Source organism: Ovis canadensis, chromosome 1, assembly GCF_042477335.2.
Source record: "Ovis canadensis isolate MfBH-ARS-UI-01 breed Bighorn chromosome 1, ARS-UI_OviCan_v2, whole genome shotgun sequence".
NCBI classification, from domain to species: Eukaryota; Metazoa; Chordata; class Mammalia; order Artiodactyla; family Bovidae; genus Ovis; species Ovis canadensis.
Window position 1 is genome coordinate 49,165,752 of NC_091245.1, and position 20,613 is coordinate 49,186,364.

Sequence of the window (20,613 nt, forward strand, 5' to 3'; positions counted from 1 at the left end):
TCCCAGCATCAAAGTCTTTTCCAATGAGTCAACTCTTCGCATGAGGTGGCCAAAGTACTGGAGCTTCAGCTGTAGCCTCATTCCTTCCAAAGAAATCCCAGAGCTGATCTCCTTCAGAATGGACTGGTTGGATTTCCTTGCAGTCCAAGGGACTCTCAAGAGTCTTCTCCAACACCAGAGTTCAAAAGCATCAATTCTGTGGCGCTCAGCCTTCTTCACAGTCCAACTCTCACATCCATACATGAAAGTTAAAAGCTTAGCTTATCTTAATGGGTAATGGGAAGACAGTGAGAGAGGAGGTAACCTTGACTACAGGGCACTAGAGAAGCCTGGTCTGCCCATTAGAAATGTGGCCTAATAGTTTGTAAGCTTCTTAAAAAAAAAGTAGTGACTGGAGAAAACAGATATGTACACTCCAATCCTTAGTCATTCCATAAGGTAGAAAACTGTGTGGAAATCTCAATAAAAAATGAGTTTATGAAGAAAAACTATTTCTTGCTAACATTTATCATTAGCTGGTAACAATTCAGCTCATCACTTTGAAAGTCATTTGATACAGGGAGATGCACTGCTGTAAAGCTTCTAAATACACTTTTTAAATGATTTGCCAATGATACTTAATATGACAGCTTTGCTTTAGAACTGTCCATAATAAGACTGCTGAAAGTCCATTAATTTTGAAATGTTAGCATAGCATTCTGCATGACTTCATACAAAAATGTGACAGTTTATTGACTCTTACTGTAATAAGTATTTTTAAATTAGTTTTTTATAAATTTTATGAAAATAATCTCAGGCAGATATAGAATCACAGCTTCAAAGAAAATCAGTACTGGGTTAGTTTTTTTATACCTATTTTTAACTGTATCGAAAATGATTAATTACAATGATATTAACCTCCATATTTCTAACAAGAATTCAATCCCATAGAGGAACTAGTCTTTTAACAACAGTAAGGCAAGACATAGTAATACAACTACTCATTTTCATATAAACTCCAACTCAAAACTTTAATGGATGCAGATTGTTCTCAATGAATTGCAGAGGTAATAGTACATTTTTGTTTATGGTTTATTTCATCATAGAAAAAGAAGATACTAACAAATATATCATAAAAATGACCTAGGAAGTTAATTATTCCCCCCCCCCCAATAATAGTAGGTTCATTTGCTCAAGGTCTTTGAAAAAAAGCAAAACAAAACAAATCTTTTATTGTTGAAAATTCACACCAAATAGATGAATATAAAAATGCTTTTAATAGTACCACACGTAAAAATAATCATTGTTAGTGATTTTGTATGTGTTGTTTTCAAATATATTTTCTAGAATATATGGTTTTTTAGAGAAAAGGAATAATAATATACATATGTATTGCTTTGAAGATTTTTCACCTACAATACAAAATACTGTGGTCCTATTTCCATGTCAATAAATATATCCATGTCATCTTTATGAATTGATTTATTCCTATAGTATATTTTCCTATTGCATACTTAAATACCTGTTAAATACAGTGAATATAGTGGAGACATTTCAAAGTGTGAACATTCCATATTTTACTTAACCGTATTAGAACACATAAAATTGTGATGAACAGCCATGCACAGTACTTTTTATAGATATTTCTGAAGGTATGATGTGGATGAAGAAAATTTTGAGAAAAATTCACTTATAGTTAAATTTTCCTGCAAATGAATAAAGAGAAAATGTGAATTTTCCTTCGTCTATGGTTTTTCCGGTGGTCATGTATGGATGTGAGATTTGGACTGTGAAGAAGGCTGAGCGCCACAGAATTGATGGTTTTGAACTCTGGTGTTGGAGAAGACTCTTGAGAGTCCCTTGGACTGCAAGGAGATCCAACCAGTCCATTCTGAAGGAGATCAGCTCTGGGATTTCTTTGGAAGGAATGATGCTACAGCTGAAGCTCCAGTACTTTGGCCACCTCATGCGAAGAGTTGACTCATTGGAAAAGACTTTGATGCTGGGAGGGATTGCGGGTAGGAGGAGAAGGGGACGACCGAGGATGAGGTGGCTGGATGGCATCACGGACTCGGTGGATGTGAGTCTGAGTGAACTCCGGGAGTTGGTGATGGACAGGGAGGCCTGGCGTGCTGCGATTCCTGGGGTCGCAAAGAGTCGGACACGACTGAGCGACTGAACTCAACTGAACTGAAGTGTATGATAGTGATTATTATGAGATTGTTTGTGCAGGACATGATTAATTTCTTTATTATAGAAGAAGGAATGGCAGATAAATGTTTTTTCCCTTTTTTCAAAATAATTGGAAATGAAATTAAATATTTCTTAAAATCAAATCATTAATATTTTGATTATAGAAATAAGATATTTCTCATTTAACCTTATATAATTTTGATTGTGAAAAAGCTATATATCTTCACATTTTTAAACAAAATCTTTTAAAAATTGTCTGCCTGTGTCCTTTACCTATTTTTGAAAGATTGTTTTATTTACTTATTAGTACTGTTTATATATCACCAATATCAGTCTATGTATATAATATGTAATTTTATGGTTTCTTTTATAATATTCACTACTTGACTGTGTTTAATGTTTTGGTTATGCCATCTTTTTATGTCTGAAATACACAAATCTGCAACAATTTCTTCATTATACCTACTGCTATTGAGATCATGTATTGTTTGCCATATTTTACTATGAAGGAATCTCATCAAATACCTAAAACATTCAGTTGTCCTTATAAGCTATTGGGTATTATAGAGGAATGGTTTAGTCAAATGGGTACTATATACAATGTATTTTCTTGGCTTACAAATATGTACCATCAAAAAATGAAAAAGAAACAAAAATAACTAATGGTTCCCAATTTTCTGAATCCTCAGTTCAGTTTACTTCAGTTGCTCAGTCGTGTCCGACTCTTTGCAACCCCATGAACTGCAGCACCCCAGGCCTCCCTGTCCATCACCAACTCCTAGAGTTCAATCAAACCCAGGTCCATCGAGTCGATGATGCCATTGTCCCCTTCTCCTCCTGCCCTCAATCTTTCCCAGCATCTGGGTCTTTTCCAATAAGTCAGCTCTTCACATCAGGTGGCCAAAATATTTGAATTTCAGCCTCAACATCAGTCCTTCCAATGAACACCCAGGACTGATATCCCTTAGGATGGACTGATTAGATCTCCTTGCAGTCCAAAGGACTCTCACAAGTCTTCTCCAACACCACAGTTCAAAAGCATCAATTGTTTGGTGCTCAGCTTTCTTTATAGTCCAATTCTCACATCCATACATGACCACTGGAAAAACCATAGTCTTGACTAGATGGACCTTTGTTGGCAAAGTAATGTCTCTGCTTTTTAATATTCTGAATCCTACTATCTGTAAAATTACTGATCTATTTTTTGTATCAATTAATTATCAAGTTTCTCTAACATGTGGTCTACATTTTCTAGATTCCAATGTCTGTTCCTATCACTGGCTACCAGTGACCTACTTGGTGAAATGTTTCTAGATTTTCTATCTGTTTCTATCCCACTCAAAAAGACTGCAACATAAAACTGTATTTTATAGATTTTTTTCTCTTAGTTATATCTCTACCTTTATGATTTGCTCTTAGTTTATGTTCTACTCAGTATCCTTCAGTGGCTTCATTTGCCATCACTTTGTGAAATCATACTTTTGTTCCTCTGCTCATCTCTTTTAACAGAATCATCTTAAATGATGGCATATACTCATATGGGTTTAACTACTACCTCTGTCTGGTTGAATCTTGCATCTGCAACTTTGACCTATGTCATGAGACCTCTTTGAGTTCTATTAAATGTGTTAAATAAAATTAAGTGTTAAATTAATGTGTCAAATAAAATAAGTGTTTTAATAAAATTAATGAGTGAATGAAAAGGAATACACATTTTAATTAGAAAATATTTTATCTGAGGCACTGCTGTAGCATGATTAATTTAACAGTACTACTTGAGTATTTATTATCATGAGGCAATGGACTAAGGTTTGGGGTTAAGGTGGTAAATTGTTAATATACAAGTCTTAGGAAAAAATACTTCACAGCTTAGTTAACTCAGCTGTAAAATGGGATTTTAATATTTTTTTTTTACATTTGTGGGTTTTGAACCTTAAAATACATAATGCACATTAAAGCAATTTACCTGGTGGCTCAGTGATAGGGAATCCACCTGCCAGTGTAGGAGTTGTGGGTTCAATGCCTGTGTCAGAAAGATCCCCTGGATAAGGAAAGGACAACCCACTCCAATATTCTTAACTGGGGAATCCCATGGACATAGGAGCCTGGCAGGCTACAGTCCATGGGGTCACAAAGAGTCAAGCACAACTTGGTGACTAAAGAACAGCAAGCATATACTGTTGTTGTTAAGAAAAACAAAATGTGCAAAAGTGAATGGCATTTCCAAAATAATTTGAGAGAAAGAATGAAGGAAATTTGGAATAAAATATTCAGAGCTGTCAAGAAACCCATTTAAAAATTCACACGGAATGAAGACTCTGTAGCAGGAGTTTTGTCTTTGTATATCCTTAATACAAAATATTGGAATGCTTGTAATATAATGTGATCTGAATTTAGACCAGCTCAAATAGGTTTCCATGTTTTTTAGTTTGAGAATACTTCTGTATGAAAGGAAAAAAAGAAAACAAAACATATATATCTTGGTAAAATCACTATAATAAAATAAAAGTCAACAGGGACACCAGGAATGAAGTTCTCAGTTCAGTTCAGTTGCTCAATTATTTCCAGCTCTGAGCGATCCCATGGACTGCAGCATGCCAGGCCTCCCTGTCCATCAGCAGCTCCCACAGTTTACTCAAACTCATGTCCATTTAGTCTGTAATGCCATACAGCCATCTCATCCTCTGTTGACACCTTCTGCTCCTGCCTTCAAGCTTTCCCAGCATCAGAGTCTTTTCAAATGAGTCAGTTCTATGCATCTGGTGGCCAAAGTATTAGAGTTTCAAATTCAGCACCAGACCTTCCAATAAATAGATATTCAGGACTGATTTCCTTTAGGATGGACTGGTTTGAACTCTTTGCAGTCCAAGGGACTCTCAAGAGTCTTCTCCAACAACACAGTTAAAAAGCATCAATTCTTCTGTGTTCATATATCCTTATAGTCCAACTCTGACATCCATACATGCCTACTGGAAAAAAACATTGCTTTGACTAGACAGACCCTTGTTGGCAAAGTAATGTCTCTGCTTTTTATATGCTGTCTAGGTTGGTCATAACTTTTCTTCCAAGGAGCAAGTGTCTTTTAATTTCATGGCTGCAGTCACCAACTGCCATTATTTTGGAGCCCCCCAAATAAAGTCTGTTATTGTCTCCATTGCTTCTCCATCTATTTTCCATGAAGTGATGGGGCCAGATGCCATGAAGTTAGTTTCCTGAATGTTGAGTTTTAAGCCAAAATTTTTCACTCTCCTCTTTCACTTTCATCAAGAGGTTCTTTAGTTATTCTTCCTTTCTGCCATAAGGGTGGTGTCATCTGCATATTGGAGGTGATTGTTATTTATTCCGGCAATCTTGATTCTAGCTTGTGTTTCATCCAGACCAACGTTTCTCATGATGTAATCTGCATATAAGTTAAACAGGCAGGGTGACAATATACAGCCTTGACATACTCCTTTCCCAATTTGGAACCAGTCTATAGTTTCATGTCCAGTTGTAGCTGTTGCTTCTTGACCAGCATACAGATTATATTTCTCAGGAGGCAGGTCAGGTGGTCTGGTATTCCGATCTCTTTCAGAATTTTCCAGTTGGTTGTCATTAACACAGTCAAAGCCTTTAACATAATCAATCAAGCAGAAGTAGATATTTTTCTGGAACTCTCTTTTTCGAAGATCCAGTAGGGGTTGGCAATTTGATCTCTGGTTCCTCTGCCATTTCTAAATCTAGCTTGAACATCTGGAAGTTCACAGTTCATGTTGAAGCCTGACTTGGAGAATTTTGAGCATTACTTTACTAGAGTGTGAGATGAGTGCAATTGTGCACTAGTTTGAGCATTCTTTGACATGCCTTTTTTGGGGATTGGAATGAAAACTGAACTTTTCCAGTCCTGTGACCACTGCTGAGTTTTCCAAATTTGCTGGCATATTTAGTGCAGCATTTTCACAGCATCATCTTTTAGGATTTCAAATAGCTCAACTGGAATTCCATCACCTCCACTAGCTTTGTTTGTAGTGATGCTTCCTAAGGACCACTTGACTTCACATTCCAGGATGTCTGGCTCTAGGTGAGTGACCACACCATGTCGTTATCTGGGTGGTGAAGATCTTTTTTGCACAGTTCTTCTGTGTATTCTTGCCACTTCTTCTCAATATCTTCTGCTTCTGTTAGGTCCATACAATTTCTGTCCTTTATTGTGCCCATCTTTGCATGAAATGTTCCCTTGGTATCTCTAATTTTCTTGAAGAGACCTCTAGTCTCTCCCATTCTATTCTTTCTCTCTATTTCTTTGCATTGATCACTGAGGAAGTCTTTCTCATCTCTCCTATTCTTTTGAACTCTGCATTCAAATGTGTATATCTTTCCTTTTCTCCTTTGCCTATCACTTCTCTTCTTTTCATAGCTATTTGTAAGGGCTCCTCAGACAGCCATTTTGCCTTTCTGCATTTCTTTTTATTGTGGATGATCTTGATCCCTGCCTCCTGTACACTGTCACAAACCTCCATCCATAGTTATTTGGTTACTCTATCAGATCTAATCCCTTGAATCTATTTGTCACTCCCACTGTATAATGGTAAGGGCTGATTTAGGTCATACCTGAATGGTCTAGTGGTTTTTCCTACTTTCTGCAATTTAAGTCTAAATTTGGCAGTAAGGAGTTCATGATCTGAGCCATAGTCAGCTCCCAATCTTGTTTTTGCTGACTGTATAGAGCTACTCCATCTTTGGCTGCAAAGAATATAATCAGTCTGATTTTTGTATTGACCACCTGGTGATTTCCATGTGTAGAGTCTTCTCTTGTGTTGTTGAAAGAGGGTGTTTGCTATGACCAGTGTGTTGTTTTGGAAAAACTCTATTAGCCTTTGCCCTGCTTCATTCTGTACTCCAAGGCCAAATGTGCCTATTATTCCAGGTGTTTCTTGACTTCCTACTTTTGCCTTCCAGTACCCTATAATGAAAAAAATATCTCTTTAGGGTGTTAGTTCTATAAGGTCTTGTAAGTCTTCATAGAACCATTTGATTTCAGCTTCTTCAGCATTACTGGTTGGGGCATAGACTTGGATTACTGTGATATTGAGTGGTTTGCCTTGGAAATGAACAGAGATCATTCTGTCATTTTTGAGATTGCATCCAAGTACTGCATTTTGGACTTTTGTTGACTATGTTGGCTACTCCATTTCTTCTAAGGGATTCTTGCCCACAATAGTGGATATAATGGTCAACTGAGTTAAGTTAACCATTCCAGTCCATTTTAGTTCACTGATTCCTAAAATATCGACATTCACTCTTGCCATCTTTTGTTTGACCACTTCCAATTTGCCTTGATTCATGGACCTAGCATTCCAGGTTCCTATGCAATATTGCTCTTTACAGAATCAGACCTTGCTTCTATCACCAGTCACATCCACAGCTGGGTGTTGTTGTTGCTTTGGCTCCATCCCTTCATTCTTTCTGGAGTTATTTCTCCAGTGATCTCTAGCAGCATATTGGTCACCTACCGAACTGAGAAGTTCATCTTTCAGTGTTCTATATTTTTGCCTTTTCATACTGTTCATGGAGATCTCAAGGCAAGAATACTGAAGTGATTTGCCACTTCTTCTGATAGTAAAATTAGATTCCTACCTTTTAGCCACTCAGTTCAGGACCTATCATTGTGCACACACACCTATACATTTCATATGAGATAAGAGTAGGAAAAGGAGAAACTGTTTTACTACTAAATGCATTGTAGTGGTAACCACAAGCTTCCCCTTGAGTTTCCCATAGGTTTAAGGTGAATCAGATGAGCAAACATTGAGTCTCAAAAATGTGTTTTATACACGGACAAAAAAGTGATAAAACAGTTGCCGAACTCTTCAACTGCTTGCATAGTGTAGCTGCAGACTTTTGTTCAGCGATCAATGCAAAGAAAGAGAGGGAAACAACAGAGTGGGAAGATTAGAGATCTCTTCAAGAAAATTAGAGATACCAAGGGAACATTTCATGCAAAGATGGGCTCAATAAAGGACAGAAATGGTATGGACTTAACAGAAGCAGGAGATATTAAGAAGAGGTGGCAAGAATACACAGAAGAACTGTACAAAAAAGATCTTCATGACCCACATAATCACGATGGTGTGATCACTCACCTAGAGCCAGACATCCTGCAAAGTGAAGTCAAGTGGGCCTTAGGAAACATCACTACAAACAAAGCTAGTGGAGGTGATGGAATTCCAGTTGAGTTATTTCAAATCCTGAAAGATGATGCTGTGAAAGTGCTGCACTCCATATGTCAGCAAATATGGAAAATACAGCAGTGGCCATATGACTGGAAAAGGTCAGTTTTCATTCCAATCCCAAAGAAAGGCAATGCCAAAAATGCTCAAACTACTGCACAGTTGCACTCATCCCACATGCTAGTAAAGTAATGCTCAAAATTCTCCAAGCCCGGCTTCAGCAATACGTGAACAGTGAACTTCCAGATGTTCAGACTGGTTTTAGAAAAGGCAGAGAAACCAGAGATCAAATGGCCAACATCCACTGGATCATGGAAAAAGAAAGAGAGTTCCAGGAAAACATCTATTTCTGCTTTATTGACTATGCCAAATCCTTTGACTGTGTGGATCACAAGAAACTATGGAAAATTCTGAAAGAGATGCGAATACCAGACCACCTGAACTGCCTCTTGAGAAACCTATATGCAGGTCAGGAAACAACAGTTAGAACTGGATATGGAACAATTGACTGGTCCCAAATAGGAAAAGGAGTACGTCAAGGCTGTATATTATCACCCTGCTTATTTAACTTTTATGCAGAGTACATCATGAGAAACGCTGGGCTGGAAGAAGCTCAAGCTGGAATCAAGATTGCTGGGAGAAATATCAATAAACTCAGAAATGCAGAAGACACCACCCTTAGGGCAGAAAGCAAAGAGGAACTAAAAAACTTCTTGATGAAAGAAAAAGAGGAGAGTGTGAAAGTTGGCTTAAGGCTCAACATTAAGAAAATTAAGATCATGACATCTCGTTCCATCACTTCATGGGAAATAGATGGGGAAAGAGTGGAAACAGTGCCAGACTTTACTTTTTGGGGTTCCAAAATCACTGCAGATGGTGATTGTAGCCATGACATTAAAATATGCTTACTCCTTGGAAGGAAAGTTATGACCAACATAGATAGCATGTTAAAAAGCAGAGACATTACTTTGTCAAGAAAGGTCTGTCTAGTCAAGGCTATGATTTTTCCAATGGTCATGTATGGATGTGAGAGCTGGACTGTGAAGAAAGCTGAATGCCAAATAATTGATGCATTTGAACTATGGTGTTGGAGAAGACTGTTGAGAGTCCCTTGGACTGCAAAGAGATCTAACCTGTCCATCCTAAAGGAGACCAGTCCTGTGTGTTCATTGGTAGGACTGATGCTGAAGCTGAAATTCCAATTATTTGGCCACCTCATGTGAAATGTTGACTCTTTGGAAAAGACCCTGATGCTGGGAGGGATTGGGGGCAGAAGGAGAAGGGGACGACAGAGGATGAGATGCCTGGATGGCATCACCGACTTGATGAACATGAGTTTGGGTAAACTCTGGGAGCTGTGATGGACCTGGAGGCCTCGTGTGCTATGATTCATGGGGTCACAAAGAGTCAGACATGACTGAGCGACTGAACTGAACTGAACTAATAGAGAAAAATATCAAGATAGGGTTTTAATTGCCTTTATTAGTTTGACTCCCCCAGTCATGAAAGTACGATAAACTGCTGTACTTGTCAGAGGCAGCTGCTGGTCACTGGGAAAGGCAAAGATAAGGATAGGATAATGAAAGAAAACAGGGAAGTGGGAAGGGCAGAGAATTAAAGAAATGTCTAGTGCAACTATGTGGTAGAGGGTGTTCATCTTTCTGTTTGAGAAAAGAGAAGTAGGATAATGAGAGAGACTAATAGACACGGAGAAAAATGAAAGAAGGAAATTTAAAACTCACTTCACAACACTGACTTTTTAGATTATAGAGCCTTGTACAATGCATGTTACTTCCTACAATGAAGTAGGAAGTGCTTTCCTCTCCCAAACAGGTGTTTAGTAGCTTACTGGGATTGTTGAGAAGTCCATATGGGGACCAAGATACATAGCTGTGGGAACCTTTGTAAAATCAATGAAATAATTACAGTCAAGTTAAAATTCCTGCTGATTCCAAATAGATTTTGAGAAGGATTAGTCCATACTTAAACTACATAATTTTTTCTTGACTTAAAATTATCCCACTTCAGAAAGTTATGTTTTTTTATATTAAAGGCAGTATTTTTTGTAAACACTGGTAGAAATTTGCCTTTCAAAAATAGCAGTTTAAAATAGAGATGCATTTTGTAAGGGCTATTCCTACTGAATTTGCAGCAGTATATGTTAATGCCCATCACCTTTTGAAAAGAAGCAGATCATCCCAGATTAGAAAAATCACTGGTACTAAAGAAAAAGGGTAATTATGTCAATAGGCTGACATTAGTGTTAAATAACCCACCAGCCAATGCAGGAGACCTAAGAGACACAGGTTCAATTCCTGGGTCAGGAAGATCCCCTAGAGGAGGATATGGCAACCCACTCTAGTATTCTTGCCTGGGAAATCTCAAGGACAGAGGACCTGGCAGGCTATGGTCCATGGGTGTCACAAAGAGTCAACCCCAAAGGATGCATAAGGAGCAACCTAACATGCGCACACGTGCACAGGCACGCACACACATACACACATGCATGCACACACACACACTTAGGAAGTGTTGTCTGGCCCCTCAGTTCAGTTCAGTCGCTCAGTCATGTCCCACTTTTTGCAGCCCCATGGACTGCAGCACACTAGGCTCACCTGTCCATCACCAACTCCCAGAGCTTGCTCAAACTTATGTTCATGGAGTTGAAGATGCCATCCAACCATCTCATCTTCTGTCTTCCCCTTCTCCTCCTGCCTTCAATCTTTCCCAGCATCAGGGTCTTTTCCAATGAGTCAGTTCTTTGCATCAGGTGGCCAAAGTATCGGGACTTTTAACTTTAGCATTAATCCTTCCAATGAATATTCAGGACTGATTTCCTTTAGGATTGACTGGTTGGATCTCCTTGCAGTCTAAGGCACTCTCAAGAGTCTTTTCCAACACCACAGTTCAAAAGCATCAATTCTTCGGTGCTCAGCTTTCTTTATGGTCCAACTCTCACATCCATACATGACTACTGGAAAAACCAGAGCTTTGACTATTTGGACCTTTGTCAGCAAAGTAATGTCTCTGCTCTTTAATATGCTATCTAGGTTTGTTACAGCTTTTCTTCCAAGGAGCAAGCATCTTTTAATTTCATGGCTGCAGCCACCATCAGCAGCGATTTTGGAGCCCAAGAAAATAAAGTCTCACTGTTTCTATTATTTCCTCATCTATTTTCCATGAAACAATGGGACCAGATGCCATGATCTTAGTTTTTGAATGCTGAGTTTTAAGCCAAATTTTTCACTCTCCTCTTTTATTTTCATCAAGAGACACTTCAATTTCTCTTTACTTTCTGCCATAAGAGTGGGGTCATCTGCATATCTGAGGTTATTGGTATTTCTCCCAGCAATCTTGATTCCAGCTTGTGCAGCTCCTAAGTTATCCCAAATATGGCTTTTACTTCTTTGTAGGTTATAAATGATTGGTTTCTTTACAGCTCTTTTTGTTGTTGTTGTTCCATGTTCCAGAACAGAATGAAGCTTGATTTGCTTAAGCCAGGTAGTTCTCAGAGAGTGGTCAAGAACGACAGCATAATGTTACTTGGGAAATTATTAGAGATGCAAACTATTGGCTTCCGTTTCAGAGATACTGAGAAAGAGACTCTTGGAGATAGGATCAAGATATGTCTATTTAAAACCCTCTAGGGCATTCTCATTCTCACTAAAGTTTGAGAACCAAAGTCTCGAGCTGTGATTGCTTCCTTTTTTAAGATTCTCTTCTTTCAGCATGTTCCTGAAAACTTCTAACCTTGAGAATTCCCTAGAGATATAGTGACTCATACCATTAAAATAAGCCAGATGGCTACCTTAGGCAAACTATTTATAATTGTGAAGTAAGTCTGAATACTGCAACTTCTAGTAGCATTCCTAAATATACAGTCCCTCCTTCATGCTCACAAATATGGTATAGAAAACCAAAATTTTTTTATGCACATTTGTAGCTTTCTAAAAAAGTGAAACTGATTGAGAGTTTGGGTCATTTTGCTTGTAGTGATGGTGGTGGTGGTTTAGCTGCTAACTCGTGTCCAACTCTTGCAACCCCATGGACTGCAGCCTGCCAGGCTTCTCTGTCCATAGGATTCTCCAGGCAAGAATACTGTAGTGGGTTGCCAGTTCCTTCTCCCATTTTGTTTGTAGACTTTTACAAATAGCAATTCAGAAATGTCTGTATGCATTATATAAAAATGTAGATCAAGTACATTATTACTTTATTGAATCTCTTGTTATTGTAACCTGTACTGTTGTAAGTCTATATCCTTGAACTCATTCAGAAAAATCAGACTAGTGAATTCCATCAGTCAGAATTTTGCAATGTCTTAATTGCCTATAGTTAAGGGGTGGAGTAATTTATTATATTTTCAATTGCCATCAGGGAAATTAGCTCACAAAACTGGGCTATCAGTCAGCATACATGCATGCATGCTCAGTCACTCCAGACGTGTCCAGTTCTTTGTGATCCCATGGACTGTGGCCCACCAGGCTCCTCTATCCATGAAATTCTCTGGGCAAGAATACTGGAGTAAATTGCCATTTCCTTCTCCAGGGGATCTTCCTGACAGAGATTGAACCTGTCTTTTGCATCTCCTGCATTGGCAGGTGAGTTCTTTACCATTAACGTCACCTGGGAAGCCCATCAGTCAGCATGACTCAAAATAAGTAGTTTATATCCATTGCAAAAGTAAATAACCCATAGTTGGTAACTAGACTGCAGTTGCCAAAGTTATCTATGGTTGTATACATAGATGAGAAAAGATTAGTTGAATAAAGTTTTGCAAAAAGGCAAAGTAAATGACTTCAAACAAATGCAACTGGATTTCTGTCAAGTCTTAGATACACTTATATTAGAAAAAAATTTTAATAGGGTTCAGTCTAGGAATACGTGAACTTTTTTTTTTCCTCTTATTTGACTATACTACTACTAGACAACCAGGCCAAGGTTATTAAGCTTTGCTCCTAGTTACATTAAACACATCTTTCTGACCAGACTCCCCTGTGTATCATGGATGATTAAAATTCTCTGGGGGAAGTTTAGTTGCTTCCAATCCTTCCAAAATATGGTACTGTTTTGATAAATACATATTTAATATTTATTCAAAATAACACAATTATTTAAATTTGGTACATTCCCTGATTTAGAATTATAGTATTTACTAATTTGATGTAAAACACATAAGATTTACAATAATCACATTTATGGTAGGTATTACTTTTTTGCTAATGAACTGCTGATACAAACAAGAGAAATGTTTTCAGTAGGGGGACTTCGTAATGCACTTTTGTTAATTAGGATAAAATCATTTATTAAATTAGTTATTTTTCAAACGATTCTGTGTAATTTAGAAATTAATTGAACATAACGATGATCTTAAGTGTTTTGCTCATCAACTCCTACAGTTTTGACACTGCTATGTAAGGCCACATCTTTGTTTTATTTAGTAAAATTGGGAAGTACAGACCTGTCACTTAATTAAACTTGTAACAGAAATATGAAATATTACACCTGTTACATTATTGTCAAAGATTGCTTTATGAATAGAAAAATAAGGCAGGCATATTATTATAGCTATTGATATAATTAAATATTACAAATCAATCAAAGTAATTAATAAATTGTACTAGTCTTCCAGACATGAAGCAGGAGGCATTTTATGAAATTTGCATTTCAAAAATTCTAGTACTTGTTAGATCTAAAAGGTGTGTTTAAACTTGCAGTCAAAATGTTGAAAGTATTAAAAGAAAAAATTATAGAGCATGTGTCTTAAGTAGGCTTCAGAACAAAATCCTTAGTGTATCTAGTCCCTTGAATTATGAAACACCTTAAAATACTACAATAAGTTTGGGATTGCCATCACTCTTTAATCTAGCAAGGGTGGTTTTATGATCGATATCTGACTCAGATGCACCATCAGGTTTTCAGGATGGTAGGTGAAATGATGAGGACATATTAAAGATAATGGTCATAAAGCACTGTCTTGAATGCACCCTGACTTTAACACCAGATAATATGTCAATAGATAAGAAACAATATGGCAGCTTTTCATCTAGCCAAGTAATGAGACTGTCATCAAAGTAAAATGAATATATGGACAATTTCTAAACTTAATCTTTCTCTAAAATTGTTCTTCTTAGAACTTATTTAGCTCTCGAAAATAAAATATCCTTAAGAAAAATAAAAAATAATTATTGTTCCCTTCATTCAACACTGTCATTTTCCTGGTCTCTGAATCAGTTTCTGTAGAGCTGGAAACACTTGGCTTTAGCATTTAGACTCAGTGCTTCTTCATTGTACTGTCTGTCCTAATTATTATTTGAAAGATTTTGAGGATCTATGCCAGCACTCATGGAATAATGTCAGGGTAACCTCATCGTGATTGATTCTCAGCTGGTACCGCATTCTCATAACAGTCTCTACCTTTTCCCTGTCACTATTCCTCTGCCCCTCTTATGATCTTACTCTGCTGCAGTTCATGGGAGTCACAAAGAGTTAGACACAACTGAGCGACTGAACTGACTGACTGACTTCCAGGCATGATCCCTATGTTTATGTCATTAGCTGTATGATTTGCCTTATGTGCCTTTCTAATGTTGTTGTTCACTCACTAAGTCATGTCCTACTCTTTGCAGCCCTACAGACTGCAGCATGTCAGGCTTCCCTGCCCTTCATTATTTCCTGGAGTCTCCTTAAATTCATGTCCATTAAGTCACTGATGCCATCAAGCATCTCATCCTCTGTCCTCCCCTTCTCCTCCTGCCCTCAGTCTTTCCCAGCATCAGGGTCTTTCCCAGTGAGTCAACTTTCACATCAGGTATCCAAAGAATTGGAGTTTTCAGCTTCAGTGTCAGTCCTTCCCATGAATACATAGGGTTGATTTCTCTTAGGATTGACTGCTTTGATATCCTTACTGTCCAAGGGACTCCCAAGAGTCTTCTCCAATACCACAATTCAAGAACATCAATTTTTTGGCACCCAACCTTCTTTGTGGTCCAACTCTCACATCCGTACATGACTACCAGAAAACCGTAGCTTTGACTATATGGACCTTTGTTGGCAAAGTGATGTTTCTGCTTTGTAATACACTGTCTAGGCTTGTCATAGCTTTTTTTTCCAATAAGCGAATGTCTTTTAATTTTATGTGCCTTTTTATGCTTGAAATAAGATTCTTTTCCTCTTTATGTTCCCTTTCTCCTCAACTCTCACTCACATGTCCTATTCAACACCTAAACCAGAAGCTAAGTCCCTGCCACCTCCTGTGAGACAACCTCAATTCAAACTGCTTCCTTTGCTGCCCAGATTTCTGATGCTAAGTCATCTTAGATTCCCTAAAACTGTGAGTCACTGACCTGCTGGCATATCTTACTCCCTAGGAAAGATTGCTTGGCTGGGTCATCGCTTGAAGTATGTGACAGTAGCAATTCCACCAAATGTGAATTGAGAGTGCTTAAATGTTGAAGAAGAAGCCACAGATACACACGAAGGAGCAGCTGTGATCACTACATAGGCTCTCACACGAGGTCATATTATGCACCTGCCACGTTAATTAAGGCAAATTATTGTTAATATCATTCACCACACAACTAAACTAAATTAGAAATTATGGAGAGATAAAAAAAGTACAGTTTCCATTTTTGAGGATATTGTATTCTAGTTACAAAGGCAGAGCAAATATGGAAATATATAAGTAAGTATGTTTAAAGGAAATTTCTAACAATAAAAATTGAATTGTCTCCAATGGGAAAAAAAAAAAAAAAAGATGTACCAAATTGATGTAGAATGGCAGTGAGAGTGGAACGTGGGATAAAATGTTTGAGATATACCCAAACCTTTAATCATTTTAATTTTTACAGCTGCTGATATGCCATGTCCACTATTCTAATTGCAAAATAAAAAGAGAAAAGATTATTTGCACTTCCTATATTTGGCACGTCTATTTCCAGTCTCAGCATTACACTCTTTTGAGAGATAAAGACAGAGTGGTGTCTTCACTGATATGTAAACAGACAAGCAATCAAAACACCCAGTGCTAACACTAACTCTTCAGCATGTAATACCTTCAGCATTTTAAATATTTGTCAAGCATTATCAGCCTAAACTACAGGAAGCAAACAATGAATAAATCTTCTCATTCTAAGACATTAGAGATGAAATAATTCTTAAATGGTGGATGATACAGTCTTCTAAATATGTATGATATATGTTCAAAAGAAATAACTTCATTGAGCTTTAAAGCAACATCTGTAGAAGCAAAGAGAAAAGCATCAGTGTACATCAAGGACGCTAGCAATGCCTTTCCACAAGCAGGTGCATTGATCAAGTATTTTGTTAAAGAACCATTACATTTTCAAAAATAGGGAGGTGCCAATAATGGAATGTCTTCTGTAATGGAAGGCAGTATCAGAGAATACAGCCCCCCAAATGCTTAGTATGATAAACTTATCAGGGAGAAAATCAAGCCCATATTTCAATAAGGGAAGCCTCTGGGATCACATAAAAAGTAGAGAGGGAAGAGCAAATCTCCTGAGAATAGTATTACCATAATTGAGCACTTAAATGCATAAAAAACAAATTGAGACCACTTAAGTAAATAGGAGAAACTATGTAAAGACAGCATCAAGATGCTACAATTGATCTCTAACTGCTGCCATCTCTGGAATTAAGGCTGACACCCCTTAGGTTTAGTTCCTCAGCATTGAGCTAAATGGTTATGTGCCTGAGCTTCTGCAATGACAGCTTGGATTTGAATCCAAGCAATAGCACCTGGCAGAGGTATCATCTTTAAAACTCAGTTTCCTTATCTTTAAATAAGACAAAATAATAAAACTGCATTACAGAGTGATGTGAATTTTAAAGGAGATAACTGTAAAAAGTATTTTCCTTAGTGTGTGCCCATGATAAATATTCTATAAAATTTACAAGTTTTATTTCCACTAGGCATGAAGAGTTATATAAACTTACAATGTATACTGGTATAAGTTAAGTGCTAAAGAGTGGATTTGTGTTAATAGAATTTTTTGTTATGTTAAAAAAATTATCTCACGAAATAAATATTGAATCAAGACCCTTTGGATCGCCATTAATATTGCTTTATTTCTGCAAAATTGAAAGGGGACTGACAAAATTGGATTATAAGTCTTGCAATATTATAACTAAGAAGGGAAAATAAAGGCAAAGTTTTACAAATTGTCTGATTTATGAACTACAGCTGATTACTTCAAAGGACAGCATCAATCCTGGTTAATATGATCAGCTATTTGGACATTAATCACTGAACTGAATATTGTAGCCATCTACTGGTTTGATCTAAGAACTGATTATAGATCTTTGCACATGATATTTTTTTTATTTTGTCATTTATTAATAATTTTGGTATACTTTTCATTGGAGTGAAAAAATATATATAATAAAGTGATAAATCTTAAGTTTGCAGGCTAGTAATTTTTAATAAAGTGAACACACCAGGGTCACCAGCACCAAGATCTTGGTATAGAATGTTACCTATATCCCTAGAAGTCTCTCCTGTGCCTGTCCCTCAGGCTTTACACACCCCCCAAATGTAGCTACTATTCTGATTTCTTTGACTGTAGATGTTTCAACTTATTTTAAGCATTTTACACATGAAACGATGTAGTATACAGCATTTTCTGTTTGGGGCTCTTTTGCTCAGCATGAGTCTGGGATTTCTGTATTTTATTGCTTGAAAGAGTAGTGTTTTCTATTTCATTGCTTAGAGTAGTTCATTACATGAATAGAACATACATTTCCCACTCCAGTACTCTTGCCTGAAAAATTCCATGGACAGAGGAGGCTGGTACGCTACAGTCCATGGGGTCGCAAAGAGTCGGACATGACTGAGTGACTTCACTAATCACTAATAATCCTGTTACACAAGGGCTTCCCTTGTCACTCAGCTGGTAAAGAATCTGCCTGTAATGCAGAAGACCTGGGTTTGATCCCTGGGTTGGGAAGATCATCTGGAGAAGGAAAAGGCTATCTACTTCAGTATTCCAGCCTGGAGAATTTCATGGGCTGTACAGTCCATGGGGTCGCAAAGAGTTGGACACAACTGAGTGACTTTCACTTTCCTGTTACAAGTTGATGGTCATTGTCCTTAGTTATTAAATATTGTAAATTTTGCTTAACAAAAATTCTTATATATGACTCTGCTGCACATGAATTGCTTGGTTATATGGGTTGCAAATATTTAGCTATAGAAGATACTGCCAATAGTTTTACAAAATTGTTGTACAAATTTATAATACCACCAGATGTGTATGAGAGCACTGTTGATCCATTTAAGTGCTTCAAATCAGTATTGTGAGTTTAAGTTGTAATCATTAGCTGTGTAACATTATCTCATTGTGGGTTTAAAAAAAATTATATTAGATTATAGTTGATTTACAATGTTGTCTTACTTTCAGCTATACAGCTAGGTAAATCAATTATACAAATACATGCATCCAATCTTCCTTAGACTTCTTTTCCCATATAAGCCATTACAGAGTACTGAGCAGAGTTCCCTGTGCTATAGAGTAGGCTCTTATTAGTTATCTATTATATATATAGTAGTATATATATGTCAATCCCAATCTCCCAATTTATCCTTTCTTCTTTACCCCCCACATAGTGGTTTTAATTAGTGTTTTCCTGATGATTTATAGCATTGAACAATTTTTCATAAGCTTATTGGCCATTTGGATATCTTCTTTTGTTAAAAGCCTGCTCAAGTTTTCATTCATGTCTTTAAAAAATGTTTGTTGTTTTTCTCCTTAATTTGTAGGATATATTGAATAGCAGTTCTTCTAAGGATACATATATGGCACATATTTTCTCCCTTTGGGGGATTTGCCTTTTGAATCTCTTAAAAGTATCTTTTAAGAGTCAGACACGACTGAGCGACTTCACTTTCACGCATTGGAGAAGGAAATGGCAACCCACTCCAGTGTTCTTGCCTGGAGAATCCCAGGGACGGGGGAGCCTGGTGAGCTGCCGTCTATGGGGTCACACAGAGTCGGACATGACTGAAGCGACTGAGCAGCAGCAGCAGCAGCATAAAAACTAATCTGCCAATAATTTCTTTTGTGATTAGTGATTTTTCTGTGTGTGTGTGTTCCATTTAAGAAATTTGTGTCCATCTCAAAGTCTAGAGGATTTTGACCTACAATAATTTCTAAAATTTTAATTTTATTATTATTTTTTGTTTTTTTAATATAAATTTATTTTAAATGGAGGTTAATTACTTTACAATATTGTATTGGTTTTGCCATACATCAACATGAATCCTCCACAGGTATACATGTGTTCCTCATCCTAAACCCCCCCTCCCTCCTCCTAATTCTAGAATCCATTTCTAATTGATTTTCCAGTGTGTTGTTTACAGTAAGGCTTAAGATTCACTTTTTTTTTTTCAAATAAATACCATTTTTAAAGGTTTACTGAATTCATGTAATATCTAAGAGCATTTTTTCTGCTACTCTTCTTTTGAAGATGCTATTGCAAAATCTTTTGAATTCTAACAATTCAAATATTTATCTATGACAGCAACTTATTATTTTAAATAGTGAAAATTCCTGAGATAGTCAATATCATCCATCCTTGGTTTAATCTACTATCTTTCAAAATAACTTTTACCCTTACAGGAAAAAAAAAAAAAAGCAAAACAAATGATTAATAGTGTTGTTTTGAACCCTCTAAATTCTAACAGCTTTAAATTTATTGAACATGTGCTTTAATAGAGATGGCCTATCAAACTGGTTTCCAGAAGAAGAGACATAGTTCTGGCCTCCAAAACCAATTCTTGCTTGTGTACCCCTCATTCTAATGATTATGAAAATCTGTTTATTGCACATTTATTTATTTATTTATTGTTACAGTAATTCATTATGTTTTCTTTTTATTGTTAAGTGTACACTGGCCTTACATAATGACTGTTTTGTGTTGAATTCATTAATACATTCACTCATATATTAATTCAACAAATATGTATAAAGTGCAGACTATTAGGTTTTACTCATACAGTGGTATATATATATAATATAATATAGAAAATATATATTTATGTATTATATAATATAGGCAACATGTTTCTTTGCCCTCAGAAACTTAAAACCCAGCATTAGACTTAAATATTAATATCATTAAATGATTAGTGACTAGTGAAGTCACTCAGTCATGTCTGACTCTTTGTGACTCCATGGACTGTAGCCTAGCAGCCTCCTCTGTCCACGGGATTTTC